The sequence below is a fragment of the Pan paniscus genome, chromosome 4 (genome assembly GCF_029289425.2).
Source record: "Pan paniscus chromosome 4, NHGRI_mPanPan1-v2.0_pri, whole genome shotgun sequence".
Taxonomy (NCBI): Eukaryota; Metazoa; Chordata; class Mammalia; order Primates; family Hominidae; genus Pan; species Pan paniscus.
In genome coordinates, this window is record NC_073253.2 from 15115832 (window position 1) to 15127732 (window position 11901).

The following is an 11901-nucleotide window of genomic DNA, read 5'->3' on the forward strand; positions in this document are numbered from 1 at the left end:
CAGGAAATGGAAACACGGAAAAGTACTCATAGTCGCCCATTGGGCAGGCCTGGACTTCTGCACAGCTGAAAATTGTAGAAATAGGATGTTAGGTCTAATTCCAAAGCCACTTCTCTCAGCTACATATTCTTCTGCTCCTTCCCATGGGAAAAGGCACAGCCAGCATCTCCGGGTGCCAGACAGAGGGCCTTTCCCAACTGATTGAGCCGGGGCGGGCACCTTACCTCTGAACATCTGGCATCTAGTGCAGGGTGCCTTTGTTAGTCTGGTCCAGACAGGGGGTAGAAAATGCCCATCCCATAGCATCTGAGCTTAGATATTAGGTCCTTTCCTCCCAGGTCTATATGTCAGCAAAAGAGGGCCTCAGTAGTCTAGCTTGGGTCAGGTGCCCACCCTGAGGCAGTCAGATGAATCAGGGGATGGGGTCATATTGCCATCATGACTACTGGCTTGATAGGTGGTGACCCTATCACCACCTATGGTGCACTGAGACAGGGATTGCTTTGGAAGGCAGCCCCCACTTGGACTGAGGTAGGACAGCAGGCAGGCAGGGGCAGGATCAGGGGCAGGTCAGGAATCCGGACAAACCAGGATGTGGTCCACATGGCCAAGGTAAAGACAGGAGCTTCAGGAAGAGCCTTCGGGTGTGGCCAGACCTGAGCTGGAAGCCATGGCCGGGCTGCTCACAGGGAGACCTGTTTTGGATGGAGATGAACTGTTAAGTTGTTTGTTTTTCAGTGAACTGCCCCACCCAAGAATGTTCCAGTCATGTCTTAAAAGGCTTAGCCCCTCCAGAGAGGGTCTGGTTTCCCTGAGTCAGTGATTTTGTCGCCTTCTGTCTAAGAATCCTGCCAGTTTGTCTCCAAAAGAGTGTTTGCCCTTGGGGCGGATGGGGGCTCAGCCGGCTCTGGACTGAGACTCAGTCCTCTTAGGCTTTTATTCAGTAACTTTCCAATGCCCTCCCACAGCACTGGGGCCATAGGTGGGCGTTTGGCTTAAACCTGAAACTAACCCCATTGGCTCCAGTCACCAGAGCTGTCTGCACATAACAGGTATCCATGCATGTTGCCAACCAACAGCTCTTATCTTGGGGTGGCTTGGCTGTCAACCAGGCCAGGGGAGCTGATTGCTGGAGGCCTCATCTCAGAAGCAAAGAAAAGCATCGTGTCCTTGCTCTAGTGTTTTCCAAGGACTCTAGTAAGTGCCTGATATGGTTTGGCTGTGTCCCCACTCAAATCTCATCTTGAATTCCCACATGTTGTGGGAGGGACCCGGTGGGAGGTAGTTGAATCATGGGGACAAGTCTTTCCCATGCTGTTCTTGTGATAGTGAATAAGTCTCACGAGATCTGATGGTTTTGTAAAGAGGAGTTCCCCTGCACAAGTTCTCTCTCTTTGCTTGCTCCTATTTATATAAGAGATGACGTGCTCCTCCTTGCCTTCCACCATGATTGTGAGGCCTCCCCAGCCATGAGGAACTGTAAGTCCATTGAACCTCTTTCTTTTGTAAACTGCCCAGTCTCAGGTATATCTTTATCAGCAGCGTGAGAACAGACTAATACAGTGCCTTTCAAACATGTTTGCAATGATGTTTTCAGTGTGTGCCCACCTCTCTTTGGTGAATCCATGAAGAATATTTAGCACAAATCTCAACAATTGTGTAGATCAAGAACAAGTTATTGGTATCCCAGTTTCCAATTCAAATAACAGCGCAAGTTGATTTGGCTTGATTTCCCCAGGGCTTATCTTTTTCCCACAAAATTTCATATATTTAAATGCGTTCAGTCTCCAAAACAGCATAATAGTCATTACAGAGAAGGTTGATTGTGTTTTCTGAACAAAAAGTACAATTTTTGCTACTTTTTAGAGTCAGTCTGGGAGGTGTAATTGGAGGCAGAAATATTTAAGTTTGGGCTGGTCTATTAAAAGATCACAGAACACATTATTTGAACTGTGGCTGCCCCAAAAGTACATTCAGGTCATTTGATGGAGATCCTGGCGTCCATTGAGTCCAACATTCACCCCACGTTTTATGTGTATCTGGCAGAAGCAGACTCAGTAACAATGTAGCAGGCCTAGCCAGTGACATTCTTTCTTGCCATAGTAATCTCTATTTCTTTCTTCTTATTTTTCTTAGAGTCCCAGTGGAGAAGATTGGGCTTGGCAGTGAAAGAGCTAAAACAGGTGAAGGGCCAGGATGAAAGGCAGGATGTGTAAAGTTCCTGGACAAATAATAATTAGTAATAAAAATAAGAACAAGCACAGCAACAGGTAGTACTTATCACTTATATGCTATGTGCCATACTATGCTGGGTGCTTGACGTGGGTTACCTCATTCATTCATCCAATTGTTCAGCAGTTACTAATGTGTCAAGCAACATTCCAGGTACCAAGGGCACAGCAATGAGTAAAACAAAGTCCTTGCTCTTGGAGTTTGCACTCTAGTAGGGAGATAGACAACAAACAAATACATACATAATGCCAAGGAGATGAGTGCTAAGAGGGAAAATAAATCTGAGCATGGGAAAGAGGGGGTCGGAGAGTCCCAGGGGAGGTCGCTCTGTTGAGTAGGTATCTGTCTGCTTTGCAGGCAGTCAACAACAGGCCCTGAGCCTGGGAAGGGCTTCACAATGCATGGTAGGGGATGAAGGCCATGGGGTAGCTAGGGATCCCAGTGAAATGGAGAAGCCACTAGAGATTGTCGAGCAGGGACATATTTTGAGATTGTCTTTGAAGGAATCACTCTGCCTGCTTGGTGGAGAAGAGGCTGGGGAAGGGATGGGAGGAGGCAGGGAGACTGCTTCACAGGCTACTCCAATAGTTGAGGAAGAGATGGTGATGGCATGAAGCTTGAGCTAAAACTGGGGGAGGTGAGAAATGGTGGGTTTGGGATCTTCTCTGAAGTTACAGTGGTGGCAAAATAGCTGATGGACTTGAATGTGGTGTGAGAGCAAGAGAAGAGTCAGGGATGTCATCTAAGTTTTTGGCTGGAGCTCAAACTAGGGGTACCATTTCCTAACATGAGTGCCCGAGGGAGGAGCTGGTCTGGAAATGGAAATCAAGCGTTTGGAGTGGATGTACTGCCTTTGTGCTGCTCTGTAGACATCAGGTAGAGATGTCATAGACAGAGCTGAGTGCCTAAACTAGTCTGGAGCTCAGAGGCAAGGCTCGAGATTGAGATTTAGGAGCCATCAGCAGAAATGTGGTCCCTGAGGTCAGAGGCCTGGATGACCAACAAAGGAGGGAGAAGATGTGAGGTCCAAGAACCAACTTCTCAGTACTTCAAGCTTCACACATAGGAAAGGGACAGATGCTGAGGGGAGTTGAAGGAGGGAAGGAAACCAGAAGAGAATGCTTATTTTGACAGCAAATGGAGCAAGTGCACTAATAAACTCAGTATGATGAGTGCTGAGAATTGACCACAGGGTTTAGCAATGTGGATTTCATTAGTCTCAAAACCTTATGTGGTAGACACTGTTATTTTCCTCATTTTTCTTTCTTTCTTTTTCTTTTTCTTTTCTTTTTTTTTTTTTTGAGATGGAGTCTCTCTCTGTTGCCTAGGCTGGAGTATAGTGGCGTGATCTCAGCTCCCTGCAACCTCCGCTTCCTGGGTTCAAATTCTCCTGCCTCAGGCTCCCAAGTAGCTGGGATTACAAGTGCCTACCAGCACGCCTGGCTAATTTTTTTTTTTTTGTATTTTTAGTAGAGACGGGGTTTCACCGTGTTGGCTAGGCTGGTTTCGAACTCCTGACCTCAAGTGATCTGCCCACCTCGGCCTCCCAAAGTGCTAGGATTACAGGCATGAGCCACCGCACCTGGCCATTTTCCTCATTTTTCAGAGTAGAAAGCCAAGACTCAGAGAGACTTAAGTAACTTGCCTGGATGGAAAACAGTATGGAGGCGCCTCAAAAAATTAAAAATAGAACTACCATATGATCCAGCATCCCCACTACCGGGTATCTATCCAGAGGAAATATAATCAGTATATCAAAGAGATGTCTGCACTCCCATGTTCATTGCAGCACTGTTTACAATAGCTGAGATATGAAATCAACCAAAGTGTCCATCAATGGATGAATGAATAAGGGAGGTATGGTATACAAACACTGTGGAATACCATTCAGCCTTAAAAAAGAAGAAAGTCTTGTCATTTGCTACAACATAGATGAACATGGAGAATATTATGTTAAGTAAAATAAGTCCAGCATAGAAAGACAAATACCACATGGTCTCACTTATATGTGAAATGTAAACAAGTCAAAGTCATAGAACTAGAGAGTAGAATGGTGGTTACTATTTTGGGGAAGACTAGGGAGATGTTGGTCAAAGGACATAAAGCTTCACTTGGATGGGAAGAGTAAGTTCAACAAATCCATTGTACATCATGGTAACTACAGTTAATAACATATATAGTATGTAAGAGAGTAGATTTTAGGGCCAGGCACAGTGGCTCACGCCTGTAATCCCAGCACTTTGGGAGGCCAAGGTGGGCGGATCATGAGGTCAGGAGATCGACACCATCCTGGCTAGCATGGTGAAACACCCATCTCTACTAAAAATACAAAAAAATCAGCTGGGCATGGTGGTGTGTGCCTGTAGTCCCAGCTACTCGGGAGGCTGAGGCAGGAGAATTGCTTGAACTCAGGAGGCAGAAGTTGCAGTGAGCCGAAATTGCACCACTGCACTCCAGCCTGGGCAACAGAGTGAGACTCTGTCTCAAAAAAAAAAAAAAAAAAAGAGAGAGATTTTAAATGTTCTTTCCACAGAAAAGGTAAGTATGTGAGGTAATGCCTATATATATTTTTACTTGAGATAGAGTCTCACTCTGTTGCCCAGGCTGGAGTACAGTGGCATGATCTTGGCTCACTGCAACCTTGACCTCCTGGGTTCAAGCACTTCTGCTTCAGCCTCCCAAGTAGCTGGGACCAAAGGCTTGCACCACCATGCCCGGCTAATTTTTGTATTTTTAGTAGAAACCGGGTTTTACTATGTTGTCCAGGCTGGTCTTGAACTCCTGGCCTCAAGTGATCTGCCCGCCTTGGCCTCCCAAAGTGCTGAGATTACAGGCGCAAGCCACTGCGCCCGGCCCGGTAATGCATATGTTAAACAGTGTGATTTAGCATTCCACAATGTATGCATTTATCAATGTACATCATAAATATATACAATTTGCTTTTTTTTTTTGAGATGAAGTCTTGCTCTGTCACCCAGGCTGGAGTGCAGTGATGCGATCTCGGCTCACGGCAAGCTCCGCCTCCCAGGTTCACGCCATTCTCCTGCCTCAGCCTCCAGAGTAGCTGTGACTACAGGCACCTACCACCACACCTGGCTAATTTTTTTGTATTTTTAGTAGAGACAGGGTTTCACTGTGTTAGCCAGGATGGTCTCGATCTCCTGACCTCGTGATCCGCCGGCCTCAGCCTCCCAAAGTGCTGGGATTACAGGCATGAGCCATCGCACCCGGCCAAATATATACAATTTTTACTAGTCAATTAAGAAAAAAAAATATGCAGCAACTTGCCTGAGCTCACATCGTCAAGTGACACAGCCAGGATTCACACCCAGGCTCTCTAACGTCAGAGGCTGCCAGCTCCATGCCCAGGGCTACTCTGGAGACACACATTTCCCTTCTTACTACCAGTTGTAGAGTCCTGGGCTTTTTACCTCACCTCTACCAGGTAAACAGCAGTAGTGCTCCAGGGAAGAAGCCTAGCCCACTTCACCTCTGTTTGCAGGATGATAGATTCCTGCCGAATTTTCAGAGAATGATTCGAAATGAGGCCAGAGAGAGGATAATGGAGAGCATTCAGAAGCCTGCCTTACTACTTATCTTTGGTTTTAGCTCATGATTGCTTAAACAATTTCTTATTAGCATGAGAGAGAGAGAGAGAGGAAAAGAAGACTGAAAATAAACATTTTTTACACCAAAAAATGTAGTGGGAGATTTGTAGGCTTTTCTGCCAGACTGCAGGCTACAAGACAGATTTGTGGGTAAAACCTAAGCTCTTCGTGTTTGTTCTTTCTCATTTCGTCTCTTGTATGCTTAATGCACATTAAAGAAAAGCTAATTAGGCTATGATAGGAAAAGCACAAATAATCCTCATTCCTAAACAATGCTATCTATTCACTGCAAAATATTTTGCATGAAAAGGTATTTTCTTATTTTGAGGGAAAAAAAAGGTAGCGAATGAACCGCCCTACTTTATATTTTAGTTTCTGACTGTATGTTCTTAAAATGTCTCAATAATCTGAACATAGATTTTCAAATCTGGGTTTTCTAATCCGAAGCCAAATGGATTGAGAATAGGTTTTATAGGCCATTGGCGCCAATACATATTTCTAGATGATAGTTATAAAACAAAATTTTTTTAAAAAATTTTTTTGAAGCAGAGTCTCCCTCTGTTGCCTGGGCTGGAGTGCAGTGGTGTGATCTTGGCTCACTGAAACCTCTGCCTACTGGGCTTAAGTGGCCCTCCCACCTCACCCTCCCAAGTAGCTGGGACCACAGGCACATGCCACCACACCCGGCTAATTTTTGTATTTTTGGTAGAGATGGGGTTTTGCCTTGTTGCCCAGGCTGGTCTCACCTAAGCTCAAATGAACCACCCACCTCTGCCTCCTAAAATGCTGGGATTACAGGCGTGAGCCACTGCACCTGCCAAGATTCTTAATTTCAGTGTAAATTCGTTTCCTAGGGCTTCCACAACAAGTTACCAAACCCTGGGTGGCTTAAAACAACAGGATTTCAGGTTCTCGTCATCTGGAGGTCTGAAGTCTGGAGTCAAGGAATCAGCACGGCTCTGCTCCCTCCGAAGGCTCCAGGAGAGAACCTTTCTTTGCTTCTTCCAGCATCCGGTGGCTGCAGGCATTCCCTGGCTTGTGGCAAAGTAAATCCCTTTTCTGCTTCTGTCTTTATATGGTTTCTTCTCTGTGTGTTAAATCTGTCTCTGCCTTTCTTTGATGAGGACACTGTGATTGGATTTAGGGCCCACTCTAAATCCCGGATGGTCTCATTGTGAGATCATTAGTTATGTCTGCAAACACCATTTTCCAAATAAGATCGCATTCACAAGTTTTGATGCTTAGGATTTGAATATATGTTTTGGGGTCACCGTATTTTGGGGACATATATTTATGGATCACTATTGGGTTGACCCATAGTGGATCACCATTCCACCCGCTGTACCATGTTACCCCTGAAGGCGGTGGGAAGGAATTAGAGGTTTGGGTGTGGTCTTCCTCTGATGTCCACTTCCTAAAGGTTTGCACACAATGCCACATTCAAGAGAATATCATACACATGTGTAAGTAGTCTAGCAAAACAAATGAGAGATAGAGAATGAGGTGGTTCACTTTGTCGTCCCTCCTTGCAGGTGTCTGGTGCAACAGCAGAGTGGAAAGAGAATGTGTGGATCAGACATACCTGGGTGGAAACTGACTTTACCAACGACTGGCTGGCTGCAAGACCTTGGCGATTATCCTTAACCTAGCCTCAGTCTCAACCTGTGGTAACTGAGTCCTAATCCTGACCTCAGAATGTCCTGTCCCTGGGAAATTAGAGGTGCCAAATGTGGAACCCCTTGCACAATGCCTACACGATTCCACAAATGTCAGTGTCTCCCTTCTTTCCGTGCTGAGCCAGGATGCCTGTCTTCCCTCCTGGTGCCATTTCAGCATTCAGTTTTTCATCCTTGGAGCTCCCCAGCTACAGGAAGAAGCAGGAGCCCTGGTCTGGTTCCTCGTATCTTCGGCCAGTGAGTCTGCTCGAGCCCTCTGTTCCACCAGGATGCTTCCAGTCCACATATGCAGTCCTTCCTCTTTGGCTGCCTCTGTCTCTTGCCCAGAGACTGTAGTAGCTTTTCTCATCTGTTCATTGAGACCCCCTGGTATTCAGCCTATCTCCTCCGTAAGGCATCCAGTAGTCTTGTGAGGAATACAAGGATGAGTCCCATAGTCCTTGCCTGAGGGATGGGAACCTGTTGATGGCTTCTGATGTCTCTGAGCTAGTTCATGAGGGGATCCCAAGCTGGGCTTCAGGAGGCTGTGTGTGAAGGAGATTTAAGGGGCAAAGAATTGGAAGCAGCAAGGAGTAGGCCTGTCTGGCAGTTTAGGAACTGTGGACTGAACGAGGCTGCTGGTAACGGGAATGAAAAAGAAGGGTCTGGAGATAGGAGCCACAGGTTATGTGGTTGATTGGTGCTGGGCCACGGGCCATCCAAGTGGTGCAGGTGGTAGCATCTTCTCAGCTGTGGTGAATGGCGGGCTATTCGGCTTGAGGAAGGAGCCCTGGACTACTGTGTGTGGGCCCAGCAGGTCCCCTAATGTCTCTGAGCTCCTCTGTAAAATAATAAATAAATAAATAAATAAAACAAACAAACACAAAGCCCCAGAAATTATAGGTTGTTTGGAAATATAACTAAGATCATGGGCATAGGTCCAAGTAAATGTTATTAAACTCCATTGTTCTTTGTAACATAATGTAGGGCAATTTTAAGTTAGACACCTCTAGGGCAGAGAGCCCTTCTCTCAGTTCCACCATCATTATCCTTTAAGACATGTAGAGGAGCAATGAATGTGATTAAATGAAGGTAAAGTAATTTCAAATCAGTACCAAGGCTCTGACGCCCATCATATCCAGTCCAGTTGTTGACTTTTTTCACAAGAATTGGGCTGGGGCAGCGCTTCCCAAACCCTAATGGATTTCCCAATCCCCTGGGGATCTTGTTAAAATTCAGACTTGAATTCAGCCATTGTTGGCCAGGGCCCAAAATTCTGCATTTCTAGCAAATTCCCAGGTGATGCCAACATTGCAGCTCAGAGGACCACACTGTGAGTGGCAGGAGCGAGGTAGCACCCGGGATTCAGTCATTCAAATACTCTACGCCCCCAGGATTTCTTGAAAGCTATCAGCTGAAACTTCTCTCTCCTTTTTCACTGAAAGCTCATCTTCTTCTTCTTTTTTTTTTTTTTTTTTTTTTGAGACAGAGTCTCGCTGTGTCACCCAGGCTGGAGTGCAGTGACACAATCTCAGCTCACTGCAACCTCTGCCTCCCAAGTTCAAGTGATTCTCCTGCCTCAGCCTCCTGAGTAGCTAGGACTACAGACATGCGCCACCACAGTTAACTTTTGTATTTTTAGTAAAGACGGGGTTTCACCATGTTGGCCAGGCTGGTCTCAAACTCCTGACCTCAAGTGATCCATCTACCTCAGCCTCCCAACGTGCTGGGATTATAGGCATGAGCCACATCTCCTGGCCTCATCTTCTTCAGGTCAGAATTGACAGAGAAGAATTTTCTTAGGGCAACTCATATAGAAGGGAGCCAGGGAGGCAAAGGAAAATTACTGCTTTGAGGAAAGCCATTTCTTCAAGCAGTTAACACAGTGACCCAGGATTACAGAAGGAAGTTTAGTCTGCCAGACTTTCATCCACATGTTTTAGGTATGGCAGTATAACTTCGTCTGATTCTCATCTGAAAGCCTAATTGATAATTTTGTTTTGTTTTAGTCTTATGTCCTGTAAGATTTTCCTTAGATTCCACCTCCTCTGAGAGGCCTCTCCTTTTCTATTTTTTCTTCCTAACTCTCAATCCTCTATAACAGGGACCCCCAGTGCCCAGGGTTGTGGACCTGTACTGGTCTGTGGCCTGTTAGCAGGAGGTGAGTGGCAGGCAAGTGAGCATGACCGCCTGAGCTCTGCCTCCTTCACATAGTGGTGGCACTAGATTCTCATAGGAGTGAAAACCCTATTGTGAACTGCAGATGCAAGAGACACAGGTTGCATGCTTCTTATGAGAATCTAACTAATGCCTGATGATCCAAGGTGGGACAGTTTTATCCTGAAACCAACCTCCCCTACTCCATCTGTGGAAAAATTGTCTTCCATGAAACCGGTCCCCGGTGCCAAAAAGGTTGGGGACCGCTGATCTATAATCTCCTTGGCCTCCAGTATCTGCCTGTATCCTAACTCTGGCTTCCCTGTATCTGGCCACCCTTTTGTGGGTCTCCTTCAGAGCATAATCTCCTTGAAGGCAGAAAGGAGACTCTAGACCCTGTAGTCAGGGGTCTTAGAGAATGTCTGGCATATTCATAGACACTCCAGGTCTAGTAACAGTTATATCAATAGTTATAAATTTGTTGAAGCAAAGACCCTTTGCTAATCCTCATTTAATCCTAACATCGTGATGAATTTTTGCTGTCTCTCCATTTTGCAGACACGGCAATGGCAGCTTAGCGAGGTTAAGCTACTTGAGTCACACCCTTGTCAGGTGGAGGAGCTGAACCTTGGATGCAGGAGTATCCGTTTCTACTGTCTGAACTCTTCCTAACTGCTTTGGAATAACAGAATGAGGAAATGCACCCAACGGGAATTTTGCGTTCACCATTACCTGCAAAATGTCGGTGGCTAATCCCAGCTTTGGCTGACTGTCCTGATATCCAGAGCAATGGTTCCTAAATTTTGGTCCATGGTCCAGTGCCAGCTTAGGACCAAGGAATCACCAGTCTTTGATGTGAGGAAAATAAGAACATAAAATTGGCCAAGCGTGGTGGCTCATGGCTGTAATCCCAACAATTTGGGAGGCCGAGGCGGGCAGATCACCTGAGGTCGGGAATTCAAGACCAGCCTGACCAACATGGTGAAACCCCATCTCTACTAAAAATACAAAAATTAGCTGGGCATGGTCGCGCATGCCTGTAATCCCAGCTACTTAGGAGGCTGAGGCAGGAGAATCACTTGAACCCGGGAGATGGAGGTTGCAGTGAGCTGAGATCACACCACTGCACTCCAGCCTGGGTGACAGAGCGAGACTCCATCTCAAAACAAACAAACAAACAACAAACAAAAAACCCATAAAATTAAATGTATTAAATTAAAGAACTGCCTTAACTAGGAGATCATGTTCATTCATTTTTGAGAGTCAAGTGACCCTTCCTTTCATGAAATAATGGTGATACCCTGAGGTCAGGAGTTCAAGACCAGCCTGGCCAACATGGTGAAACCCTGTCTCTACTAAAAATACAGAAATTAGCCGTGTGTGGTGGCAGGTGCCTGTAATCGCAGCTACTCGGGAGGCTGAGGCAGGAGAATCTCTTGAACCTGGGAGAGGGGGTGTTGCAGTGAGCCAAGATCACACCACTGCACTCCAGCCTAGGCAACAGAGCGAAACTCCATCTCAAAAATAAATAAATAAATAAATAAATGAAATAATGGTGATAGGAATTCGTAGTTTTGTTGTTGTTGTTATTTTTGTTTTTAAGTGCTCTTACTTGGCAAAATAAACTTATCATACTGAGTTGAAATCCCACTTTTTAAAGATTGCTGTGGAATCCCAATGCCTGAGAATGATTGCTATGGAGAAAGGAGGAAGTAATAAAGTCCTGGGCATCTGAGAGCAAATAGGGAGGTGCCTTTAATGGATGATTTTAGTGGAGACTGCAATAAAAATTCCTGTTCATAAATATCACCTTTTCCACTGTGCCCAGCTTACTTTGAGTAGCCCTTGAAAATAGGACCTAAAATTCATGAAAGGACCTCCCCTTTTATTTGAACAAAATGACTGGGGGCTTTGTCTTTGAAAAAATTCTGTTCAAATGGGCACCCTGCTAGGGTGACTTGGATGGGAAGAGGATGTGGGTGTTATGCGCCTTTCTCCCACTAGCACATTGTCTCAGTCCTTTTGGGCTGCTCTAACAAGATACATAGACTGAGTGCTTTGACACAACAGAAATTTATTTCCCATAGTTCTGGAGGCGAGGAAGTTCAAGATCAAAGTGCCGATAGTTTGGGTGTTTGGTGAGGGCTGGATCTCTTCCTCCAAGGTGGTGCCTTCTTGCGGTGTCCACATGGCAGGAGGGGTGAACAGCTTCCCTCAGGCTTTTTTCTTTTTTTTTCTGAGATGGTGTT

General features: G+C 45.7%; 1 long non-coding RNA gene across 1 annotated transcript; it reads left to right on the top strand.

Annotated features, from left to right (window-relative positions):
* Positions 1-6429: 6429 nt before the first annotated feature.
* LOC129397729 (uncharacterized) lies at positions 6430-11259 on the top strand. Its single transcript, XR_008625322.2, has 3 exons — positions 6430-6886; positions 7373-7507; positions 10211-11259. It is a non-coding gene; the product is annotated as an uncharacterized LOC129397729 (long non-coding RNA).
* The last annotated feature ends 642 nt before the right edge of the window (positions 11260-11901 follow it).